General features: G+C 44.4%; 1 protein-coding gene across 3 annotated transcripts in view; it reads left to right on the top strand.

The window, feature by feature from the left end:
- Window positions 1-4,370: 4,370 nt before the first annotated feature.
- The window catches only part of ZMYND11 (zinc finger MYND-type containing 11), a 107,718-nt gene continuing 100,372 nt past the window's right edge, over window positions 4,371-11,716 (top strand). For all 3 annotated transcript variants that reach the window (XM_080339081.1, XM_080339080.1, XM_080339079.1), the window contains exon 1: window positions 4,371-4,549. The gene's annotated coding sequence lies outside the window, so the exon portion shown is untranslated. The remainder of the gene's footprint in view (window positions 4,550-11,716) is intronic.

The raw sequence follows: 11,716 nt of genomic DNA, 5'->3' as shown, positions 1-11,716 counted from the left end.
CACAGTGTACTGTCTTCAACAAACACCCCAGAATGCCTTCCAAAATTCTGCCTGTACTTTTCCTCCCACCTTTTTATTTACACCCTTACTTTCTCAAGCCCCACCAAGGCACCGAATTCCCCATCAAGGTCCTCTGGGCACTGTGGCTAACCAGCACTGTGGATGGCCAGTCTGCAGGGCAAGGACAGAGCAAGGAGAAGGAAGCTGAAGAGGGAGAAAAGATCCTGGATCCTGGCTGCTGTGGGGTCTGCTTCAGTCCTCATCATGTCCAGCCTGCAAGGACATCACCTCTGGGTGGCATGCACTCATTCCTTGGACAGCTTCATAGACCAGCAGACATTTTTGGGGGTTCTAAGCTCTGTGTCCCCCTCTTGAGCCTGGTATTTACTTTTCAATGCCTGGGGAAAAAAGAAACAGCGTAAGCTTCCCCCTCAGACTTTCCCATCCTGCAGCTGTTTTCAGCTCAGTGGATTTCATGAGCCCGTTGTCATTGAGCCTTTATTCCCTTCCTTCCAGCTTCCCAAATTAAATGCATTGCTGAGATTTTTACTGCAAAGAAAACTATGTGGCTAAACTTTGTTCTGATGAAAAATTTACACTAATTTTCTGCATTAATACTTGTTTGATCACAACACAGCAGACCTGCCTCTCAGGAAACATATTCAAATGATTTTTGTTTCAGCAGCGCTGGGAGCGGAGCACACAGTGAAGTGGGTTGGCACCAACAGCAAGAGACAGCTATCTTACAAAGCCAGATAAAGACTTGAGCACACAGTGGGTGGGTTTGGTTCAGCCAGGAAGATGGTAGAAATGGTAGAAAGCCCTGGGGAAGGCTGGGCTGTGCATTCATTAGCCTAGCACAAGTCCTGGGACAGAGAGGACACAACACTCCCCACTCTACCAAGGGCAGCACTCAATTGATGTTTTTCTGGTCCTGAGCCTGGTGTCTGGAACCCACCAGCAATGATGTACTGTTCACCTGTGTTTGAAGGCTGCATCACTGAACCAAGAGAATGGCAGAAGAGTCTGGTAAGAATAGGTCATATCCACACAAGATTGCATTGTCCAGTATTAGAAATAAATATAAAATGATCCTTTGAAAAGGAGGAGTATCATTGGAAAGGGAAATATTTACAAGCCTGTGTGTTCCTACGCAGCGTCGGTCTTTTCACGCACATAAAGTGTAGTGCACGTAGTAGTCCCCACACCTTGGGAAACGTGGGGACAGCCTGGGGCATTTGTGTCCAAGCCTCCAACAGCTTTCAGCTCAGGGATTTCCTGAGTCACGGCTTGTGTGCTTCCCACCTTGAACGGATTTCTTCCCCGTGAACCTGCCCGATATCCCTTTTAATTCACAGCACTAGATTACATTCTTAGTCTGGACACCGCTTATTCTGGCAAAACTGTGCTTCTGCTTATGCAGCTGCTTCTTCTGCCCTCCAAGCCCCTTTCCAAGACAGTACTGACAAACCTACTGCTTACACACCAGCGCAGCAGCTTTGGCAGAAGCGCAGAGCGCACACACAGCCCAAGGTATTCCTATGGTAAGTACCTTCTACTCGCAAGGAAGTAACTGTATCATTCTTTCTTTCTAACATTGCACTAGTGGTGCATATTCTCTTCCCACAACCACGTAAACAACCGGATGGCTGAACCCCTCACCATTTACACCCCGAGCTGTTGGTTGCAGCTCTACAGTCGCTTTTTGACAAGCCAACTCTTTGCCCAACCGAGCGACTTCAGCCCGTCCTATTCCAAACCGCAGGGACCTGCCATGTCGGGCGGGAGGAGGTGCCGGAGCGGCCTCGCACCGCCCCCAGCCCTCGCCCCGGGGAAGCGGGGAGCGGGGGACGGCCCCAAACCCGCTTTTTGTTTTAACAAACATTTCCCGCTGCCTATGAGGACAGGCGGCGGTGCCCAGCGCCGGGGGAGGGTGGGATTTCTTTCCCATTGTCTGCCGGGCTCGGCCCTCCCGCCGCCGCGGTCGCTGCTCCGAGCTCCCGGCCGCGCTGGTGCGGTGGTGAGCGGGCACCAGGGACCGGACACGGGCCGGGTCACAGATCGAACCCAACGCTGGGAAATGCCAGAATCGGCGCTGACCAAGACCGGCTAGCAGGGCTTCAAACTCGTGTGTTAATGAGCATTCAAAAGTCTTTCTAATACAGATAAAAAGAAGGCAAAACGACTGAAAACTGCATCCTTTTAATGCTGCAATGTGCATCCTGAAAGCTATATAATGCAGTTACCCAGGGGACCTCGTAAGGGTATCAAAATATCTCAAAACAAGGCCCACAGACACCCCTGCATTAGCTATATACCTGTCTTTCTGCACTTGATTTAATTCACTGCCCACCAGCTCACACAAGGTAACGTGGCTATGGTTGCAGACACTCCCTGCATGTTTGCTTTAGGATACCTTGTTCTTTCCAAAATCAAATATTTGTATCCTGAAACAAATAGCTGGAGACGGGCCAGACTAGCCTGTACAAATATGTTAAGTACAGCAAATTGTTGGCAAGCAGTAGACTCCAGGTAAAAACCTGTCAGGTAGGCAAGCCATACGGCTTCAGCCCTGCAAATTCTTCCACGTTGATAAAACTGCAGCATGAATATTTATTTGACAGCTCTCTATGGGTCCTGAAGAGATAAAGGGCTAAACCCTTTTTATACTGAAGATAGCTGAACTTCTGCTTTAAACAAATATTTACATAGCTAAGTAGAAGGCACTGTAGCAGAGTAATAAATCTTTTTGCTAAAGAACCTGAGACTGGAATTAGAGCTTTGTTTTGGAGTTATGGCAAATCCTCCCCGTCGACCCAGTTTCGGGGAGTACTTGGCTGTTCAGGTTGAAGAATGAAACACGGTCCTGGATGCTTGTGGGCTACGCTTCTCCTCTCTTTGCTTCTAGATGCAAAAATCAGTGTGCCTTAACCACGCCAGCTTGAGCAGAACTGTTAGCGTGACTGCACGGTAGAAACAGTAGAAACAATAAGGACCCAAATCTATTTTTTTCCTATATAAATATAGCTCAGATGCAATTTGTACAGAGAAGGTTTCAAAGAAACCTCAGACAGCCAAGCCAGCGATATCCCATGGTAACTTGGCATATATTTCTACCAAACTTCTTTTGCAAATTACGTGCCTTAATAAAATCAGACCTGAACATCACAACTAAATGCTCAACATAAGGTAGCCTTTTTGTAATTTTACTGATGGAAAATCCCTTCTTACTTAAAGAATTACCTGTAAACTTCATTTGCTTTTTATTAATACAAGCAATATAATGCACTTAATAAATTACAGTACCACTGTTTGGTATCTGCCCAACCCCTCAAGCACCCTTTGAAAGCAGATTACCAGCACTTTCTTTCCTGTCTATTTATTTTAGATAATGTAAAATGTTCTTTCAAATTTAAATGCATCATAGAAGTAAAGCTTTATCGCTGCTGTGCAACTAACTGTTATTTGTGTTTTATTTTTTAAAAGAGGATGCAAAATCCTAATGCAGCGGTTTTATGTGGTTTTAGACACTACTGGAAAGCTTATTTACTAAACACACTGGAGAAACTTTCACTGTTCAGTGTGCAAACTCTGTTAAATCTTTGACTGACCAGGCAAAATGGATGTATCTTTTTCATCATTAACGGTCCAAAACTGTTTTAGTAATAGTAATGACTACTCATATGACTAAAATTATTTGCATGCATAAAAGTTTATAGAACTAAACTTACAGTGTATTTTAATAAAGTATGTCACATTTCTAGTCAAGATTAATTAATTATGAAGCATGTTACTTTTCCATTTAATAATCCCTGAAGTTTTTCAGAAACTTTAGAAGGTATTTGCCTAGACATTTACTGTTAATAATATTTATCTCACAGTCCATATAAAATAAGCATAAAATGTACATGTTTTATTGCTACATACATATATATGTGTGAGACAAAAAGTTATCTATTTCGTGTTACTATGTATCTCCCAATCCTGCAGTGAAAGTGCGTATCTACAGCTCTCAACATATAGCTAACCCTGAGACAGACCACTGAGTCTGTACGTTTTAGTGTCTATTGCTCAAGGTGACTATCCACTTTCAAACACATCCGGAATTTCTCCAAGCTGGACTTCATGATAGGAGGAATTTGCATGTATCAGGGCCAGATAAGCAGCGTATTTTTCCTCTGTGATAAGATAGGGTCCAGATCTAAGAGTGTGATAAAATACATATATAATAAATAGTTAAAGATACGTTTCAAATGTATTATTAAAAAAAATAATAAAAGAAACAAACAGCAACTCCAGCAGACACCACTAGAGTTCTCCTTCTCCCAAATATCCCTAGCACCATCCTAAACCCTGTTTACCCCAGAAACCTGAACTGTGGACAGACAGAAGAGGAGAGAGAGAGAGAAAATTCAGACACAATAAAACTCTGAGAGGAAAAATATGTGGAAGGAGGAGGCGGCAGCAGCCTGGGGAAGGGATTGAAAAGTTTCCCCTGGCTTAACTTCTCCCCCCCCTGCAGCAGCAGAAGCAGCGGCAGCAGCACAAGGTGAGAGAGACTTTTAAGTCTGGGGAGGAGGGGTGTGTGTGCGGGAGGGGGGGTGAATTTACAGCCCTGTGGATATTTCTGTGTCTGGCTGCCTGGCTTTGGGGTGCGAGAGACGCCGTGTCTCATGCTGGGCGGATTTTTTTTTTTTAATATGATGGAGGATTATAAACATGGCGCCTTAAAAAAACTACAAAATCATGTACACACTGTTCCAAGGAGATGAGGGAGAGGGGACAGGGGAAGGGCTGGGCACCAGGGGAGGGGGCAATCCTGCCCCCCGCGGGGTGCCATATGGGGAGGGGGGAGCAATTATACTTGATCATAAAATGTGTGGGGCTGCGGAGCGGGGGGGGGGGAAGATAGAAGGCGGGATTTTTTTCTTATTATTTCATTTTTCGGAGTGGAAAGGATTATCTGGCCGCCCGCTTGGAAATCGAGGAGGAGAAGGGGACGGCGGCGGAGCGCGTGTGATTATTAACGGCGATTATTTTTGTCCCCACACCTTCCCCGGTCGGATTTCGGCTGAGAGGCGGCGGCGGCCGGTCCCCCTCGCCCCCCGTGCCGAGTTGCAGTCAGCCGGGGGTCGGGGCGGGAGGAGATGGGGTGGGGAGAAGAGCACACGAGAGAATCGCTGCCTCCACCGCTCTGCGCGGGCCTGCAGGGAGCGGGGGAGCCGGGGACTCGCGTGAGAGGCGAGGCCGAGCGGGGTGTGGCGCAGCCCGGCCTCAGCCCCGCCGGCCCCCGGCCTCCCTCTTTCCCCACATGCGGGGCGACCGCTTTGCTCCCCACTTCCCGCTCCCTTTCTCTCGCACACACCCCCGCCTCCACTTGATTTCCTCGCCGGGGTGGGGGGGATCTCTACTTGGGAGGACGGGTCTTGGCCCGAGTAATGGCAGCTGCTCGACAGCGCCGAGTCTCTACAGGAGAGAGACGGCGGGAGTGGGGCCATGGCTCCCTTCCCCGCGGGGGGGAGGAGGAGGGGACAGGGGAAAGGGTGAACTTAGAGCCCCATCCCTCCTCCCACCCCCGCGGGGGGGACGGCCTTGCCGCCCGGGCTGCCCAGAGGGCAGGCGGGGGACGGGGCCCCTGCCTTCCCGGAGCGCCCTGCTGGCGGAGCGCCTCGTCCCCCGGCATGGCCCTGGGGGCTTCCTGGCCTTCCCCGTCTGCTCCGGGGTAGGGCCCGGGCGGGGGGGAATGGGCCCGGTATCTCCGCCCTCCTCCTCCAGCGCTGCGGGCGAGGGGCGTGCGGGCGGCGCGGCTGCCGTGGGCCGGGCCCTCCCGCGCCCTCCGCAAGCAGCTCGCCCGCTCCCTGCGGCCTTCCCGGGGCCCCGCCGCATCGGCGGGCGGATTGCGGGAGAACGTGAACTGCTGAGGGGCTTGGTTGTGGTGTTTTGGGGGGGCTTTGTGTGTGTACGTGTCCCCCAAACCATATCTCCCAATAACTCCCTTTGGTTCACTTTGTGAGGCATTTTCCCTCTTCCCTGCCGCAGGGGTTGTCCAGAGGCCTGTCTGCCTCTTCTTTCTTTTGCAGGGAAAAGGTGCAAGTCTAAGTGTGGGGATCCCGATGGTAAAGGTGATGGGGAGCTTTGGTGCGCTTTCCTGACCTTCTGTGTGTTTCAGAGAACAGCCCCCCCCGTAAAATACTGATGTTAAGGACTTGGAAAACTTTGTGTGTCTTTTGGGGCTTAGCCTGAAAACAGCAGACTTTGGGAATTTGTTTTTGTGCTCTGTGAGTGTGGCAAACAGAACTTTAGGAAGAGTAGAGCTGAAGTGGCCTAAGAAGAGGAAAAGGTTTGGTTTATAATTGTGTAAGTTGGCATTTTAACCCCTCGGAATCATCTGCCACAGTCTCCGTTTTGTAGGAGTTAACTGTGGTAGTTTTGAGACCTTCACTGCAGTGGAAAGGACTAGAGGTAGAAAACACTTTCCTGTCTTAATGATGCTTGTTTTATTGCACTTTTGTTTCTGTTCTTTATAGGAAATTGTTTAATTCTTCAAGGGCGATCACTGAGACAGGTGTTGGGAAGGGGGAAGAGTGGGAATGGAAATGCCACGTTGTGGTTTGGGTTGCAGTCCCTTGGGTTTTTCTAGTCCCTCAGCCTTCAGTGCAAAGGACCTGGCATATCGCCACTTTTTAAAATTTCATTATCAGCCATTCTGAGTGCACTACAGAGTCTTTAGGGAAGTAGACCATTTGCTGACTGCTGGTTTTGTATAAAAGTGAAAGTGTCTGCAAAATAATTCCCAGTGTGGATTTATGTTTAATGCCAGTTTTTCCGTGCCTAAACAAACTCTGCTTTCGCCAGATATTTATATGGGGAAGTGAATGGTTCATGGATGAGGTAGTACAGCAGAGAGCACTTTATCTTTCTGATAGTGAGTTTGGTTTTAATGAGTGGGGAAAAAAGTTACTGTACTGATGACTCTGTTGATTTGGCTACGAATGGTGGTCTCTGCCATCAAGAAAAGGCATCTGCAACTGATATTTCATATAGAGTCGGGCACCAAAGGTCTAAGTGAGAAAAATTACTCTCGCATTCCATCGCAGGAGCTGGATAGTGTGGTGGAATACCTAGTGATGAAGTCAGCTATATAAAGGGATTTGTGAGTGTGTGAATGTTGGGTGGGAGTGTTGAGACTTTGGTGGTGTGCTAGAAGATGTTCTTCTTCCAGTTTTTGAGCTTTATAGCAGAAATTTAACAGAGAAGTGACCTCCGTACCAGTTAAACTGGTGTATTTATTTATTTTTAAAATCTAAGCAGTCACTTACAGCTATTACTTTTAAATATAAACACAATTGATTTTGTTCATCACAAACTAAAATTCTTAGTAGTTTGTCTTAGCCTTTATGTGTTGTGAGCCAGAGCAATACTTTTTAACTTTTCAGGGACAAAAATGAAAACTATGGCAGTAACGACAACTTTGTTACAGTGATCTCTGTGAGTGCCAGGTCATATGCTGTAATCTGTGTGGTGTGTCCATGGTATCTATAGGTGGTCTGTATGCAGCTAGTGCTCAGGTTCCCCGGAGGTCCTGCTTGCCTTTGCAGTAGAGAGTAGAAGAGACAGTTTAGGAGAGTCTTGAGGCTTCTACAGGGGAAGAGCCTGAATAATCTTTTCAGCGTAACATCGTCTCAAGAGCAAATGAGATAGGAAAAGGTTGAGAAGTGTGCTCAGTGTTTCCACCTTGCAAGTGAATATAACCTACTGGGTGCTCTTGGTGATGTGGGTGCTCCTGGAGCAGAAATCAATGTGGATAGACAATGAATTTGTCCTTAAACTCACCTTGGAGCAGCTTAGGCCACATCTAGACTGTTGTGCATTTCTACCAGGGAAGCACAGCTTGGGGACCACTGGATGCTGCTAGCTGTGGTCCCTGAATTAGGATTAAATACTTCAAGAACAAATAATAAAATATCTTCAAACGTTGTTTTTATCTAATTTTAGGCATTTAAACCTCCCCATAGATGTCTATATTGTCTACTTTGTTAGAGAATTGTCTCATGTCACACAATTGGTGAATCGGGACATTACGGAATTAGGAGACTTGTTTTGAAATTGAGTATTCAGCTTCGGTCAACTAAAGTTTGCAAATTTTGGACATGCCTGTAGCTGGTTTTTGTGTTTACTTCCTTCCACAGTATTTCAGAGCATTTAGCTCTGGAAGTGCGTAAAGACTTCAGGCACTGAATCCGACCAGGAAAAATGTTCTGAAAGAGGGACAGGGTGATGATGAAGATGTGTTCAGTAAAGTTCTGATTTTCTTCTTAAATGACTTTTTAGCCTGCTCCAAAACGCTATGTGTCAGTAAAATAAGTCTTTTATCTGTAATGTAGGTTGTTAAAAATGCCAAGTCAAACTAAAAATTCATCTGTGCAAAGTATGTATGGCTCGCACCAGTGATGAACCTGGTTCATAAAATGCTGAGTTGTTTTAAATTACTGGCCAGATGCATACAAGAGTTTACTTTCCTCAATGAGGTAAAGTAGAGGGGGGTTATATTTTTTTGGATAATTGGGTCAGAATTGTTGGACCAATTCTTTTTCCCATGTCAAGCCAGTAAATATATACATTTCTTTCAGATCCTGACCACTGGTTTTACTAATTGGGGTGGTTTTCCTCCCATGTAATAAGACTTTCTTTAGCCATCCTTCTTGCACTGCTTGTTTAGGAGCTAATGTCTGATCATGTTCCTTATCAGCAGGGGGTTTTTTGTTCGTTTTTGTTGATTTTTTTTTTAGTCTCAGGATGTGATGAACACTCCCATAGCACTTGGAGCGTGGTGCCCTTGGTAGCCGGGCAGTGCAACGTATGTCATCTTTTATATAGCTCATACATTTTAGTCTGTCAGTGTTACTTGTGCTAAATGTTGTGAACAAAGATTGTTCTTGTCAGGTTCTGGATGATTTTTGATCAGTTGCATGTAAATTTAGCTCATAATTGGGTTATTGTTCTAAGGTTTAATCTGCCAGTCAGGAGAATATAGCCTGCAAAATAGGTAGTTTATAAGATGAGGTAATGATTCAATTTTCCAGGAATTTCTTAATAAGTTTAACTCTTACATTCCTAAAAGCAAGTTTTTGGTAATTTTCAGTGCAGTGTAAAGATGCAAACTCAGGACTGGTGGAAGAATACCTTGCCATCTATACAAAATGTAAAACAAGCAGGGGAAGCTTTGTTTTTTTTTTTTAAATAAAGCTCAAATTTGTCTTTAAATGGTGGAAAAATAATATTTATCGAAAAAACCCCTTCGTTCTGGGGTGTAGTGGAGGTAAGTGGAAGCAGACTGATGGGTGCCAGAGTGGCTGTGTACGGAGTGATAACCACGGGCCCTCCAGCCTGGGGGTGAGCACTTGTGGCACCCCCAGTCCTGAGCTCTGAGGCCTCTGCAGCTTCTCCCTTCACACCAGGGCTGGCTTCAGAGCAGTTCTCCCCCCCTCCATTTTCATTGTTAGTCTTTGAACATAGTTTTATCATCTACTTAAACCAACCGAGTTAATTCAGCAAGTCTGAACTCTGTTGTATTATTTATTTATAACTAAGCTGTGAATATTGAATTGTATGAGTAACATTTGTTTAAGGGTAAAACTAGGCAAATAACTGCATAATGGTTTTTTTTAGTGTTATTTTTGTTTCTAAGGAGTAAATAAGTTACTTGTTCTAGCTATACTGTTCCATGGAGTGTTTGAAAACATACACGCACAGTTGGCTTGAAATGCTTCTTCATATAAGATGGCTGCAATCAATTTATTCTAATACACAAGTTATTAAAGGTTAAACTAACTTGAATCATATGCTTTGCTAAGTGCTGATTTTTTCCTTATGTTTTATTGAGATTTCTTTCATTTTTTTTTAATGTGTCTCTTCTGTTTTTATTTACTCGCTGAGATAAACAGGGACTTTGTGGGCAGGTGACAGCAAGCACAGTGGTGATACGCTGTGACATGTCCATGAACCCAAGTTAAAGCTCACGGTGTCTAATTTTAGGCCAGCCAGCTTTGGTGATACCCTGTCAGAGCTTGATCCTGTAGCTATACCATGTAGCTAAATCCAAAGTGTATTTACTGAGAGTTTTGTGTACAAAAGCACTGGTTTTGATTTTCTTCCAGTCTCTCATTTTCTACTTCACTAAAGTGCAGAAGTTTCTGCTGTGAATCTATAGAGACGTGTAATTTGAGTTTGAAGTATGTTATTGGTTAAAATGACAGAACAATAATATTGGTAATTTCAAAATTACAAACATATTAAACAATATAAGTAAAATGTTTTTACTGCTCTACCAACAGTCAGAATATCTTTGCATTTACTTTTACACTATCTTCAATGTTCAATTCCAAGATTAAATAATTGCAGAATAAACCATTGTGAATTAAAGCTTATGGCTCTTCATACAACTCAAAATTGTAGTATGATATAAAACTAGTTCTTAACAAATAAATTTAGCACCAGAGACACTGAAATGTGAAGTGCTAAAATGCACTTATCGGTTAAAAAATGAAATGGAGCATACCTGCAAAAATACCAGTAACATCCCATTCACCCTTTCTGTGGAAATAGCATTTTTGCTTCCAAAGTACTGGTCTCACTGTGTTAATTCATTTTTGTCTGTAATAGTATACTATTGATTTGAGATCTAGTAATTTTAAAAAAGAAGAGTTAAACATATTGCTATTTGCCTCTCTCCTATGCTTCGTTTCCTTTTCCTTTGTTAGTATGTTAAAAATAAGCACGAAACCAACTGGCCTTGTATTCAAAGATATGATTTTAATGTAGCTAATTTAACTGTTGCTTCAGTTAGAGACCGTAGGACTCTGATAGTAGGTACAGCAGTCAGAAGCAGCATTTTGGAAAGCTTGTACTTTGATCTCATGTGCTTAAAACACGACGTTATTGTCTGGTCTTTTGTAGAGATGGGTGGATGGGAGTCGCACGCAGTGACTCACGGGATGTGGTACTTAGTTCACTAATTTTAGCAGAGCGATTCTTATCTTCCACCATTAGGTCTTATTGGAACCTTTTGGAAAAGCGATGAAGTGAAACAGAGTAGGATTGAGCGAATGATTAGCAGAATCCCCAAGTAGCTAGAAATAATATACAGTGAAAGATAAATTAAAAGTATGTAATGTATGTTTACTGCTCGACAAATCTTTGACAAGATCTGAGAGACAAGAAAGCTTTATCTTTCTTAGCACGCTATCATCTTTTTCTATTAAGCCTCACACAGTGTTTGTGCACTCAGGGGGAGGTTCTCACACTACACATAGCTGCTCACAATTGCAGTTGCTTCTCAACTCAGAGACCAAGTAGCAGCCGGGTCTGCGTTGTTTGTGCCTTTTTACTATTTTCTAGGTGTCACTGCCAGTAACAGAAAACTTCTGAAGATGAGGTGGTGTGTGCCTTGTTGTGTGACACGCACAAATTAAAGTGGAAGTTTTACCTCAGAATGGTGGGGGTTTTGTTTCTCCAGTTTGCCCTTTGGTCAGATTTTAGTTTTGTGATCAGTATCTCCTGAGCCATCACTGACTTCAGGGACAAGCTTCAACCCGATGTTTATGCATAATCCCTTCTCCACAACCAATTACTTAAGTTTCAGATTCAAAATTGTTCAAAATCAAAACAAAAGAATTGCTGTGTCATAAAAGTGTAATCACAGGCCACTGATTGTTCA

The sequence above is a fragment of the Nesoenas mayeri genome (assembly GCF_963082525.1).
Source record: "Nesoenas mayeri genome assembly, chromosome: 2".
NCBI classification, from domain to species: domain Eukaryota; kingdom Metazoa; phylum Chordata; class Aves; order Columbiformes; family Columbidae; genus Nesoenas; species Nesoenas mayeri.
Note: the sequence above shows the minus strand (reverse complement) of the source record. Positions and strands in the feature narration are given on the sequence as shown.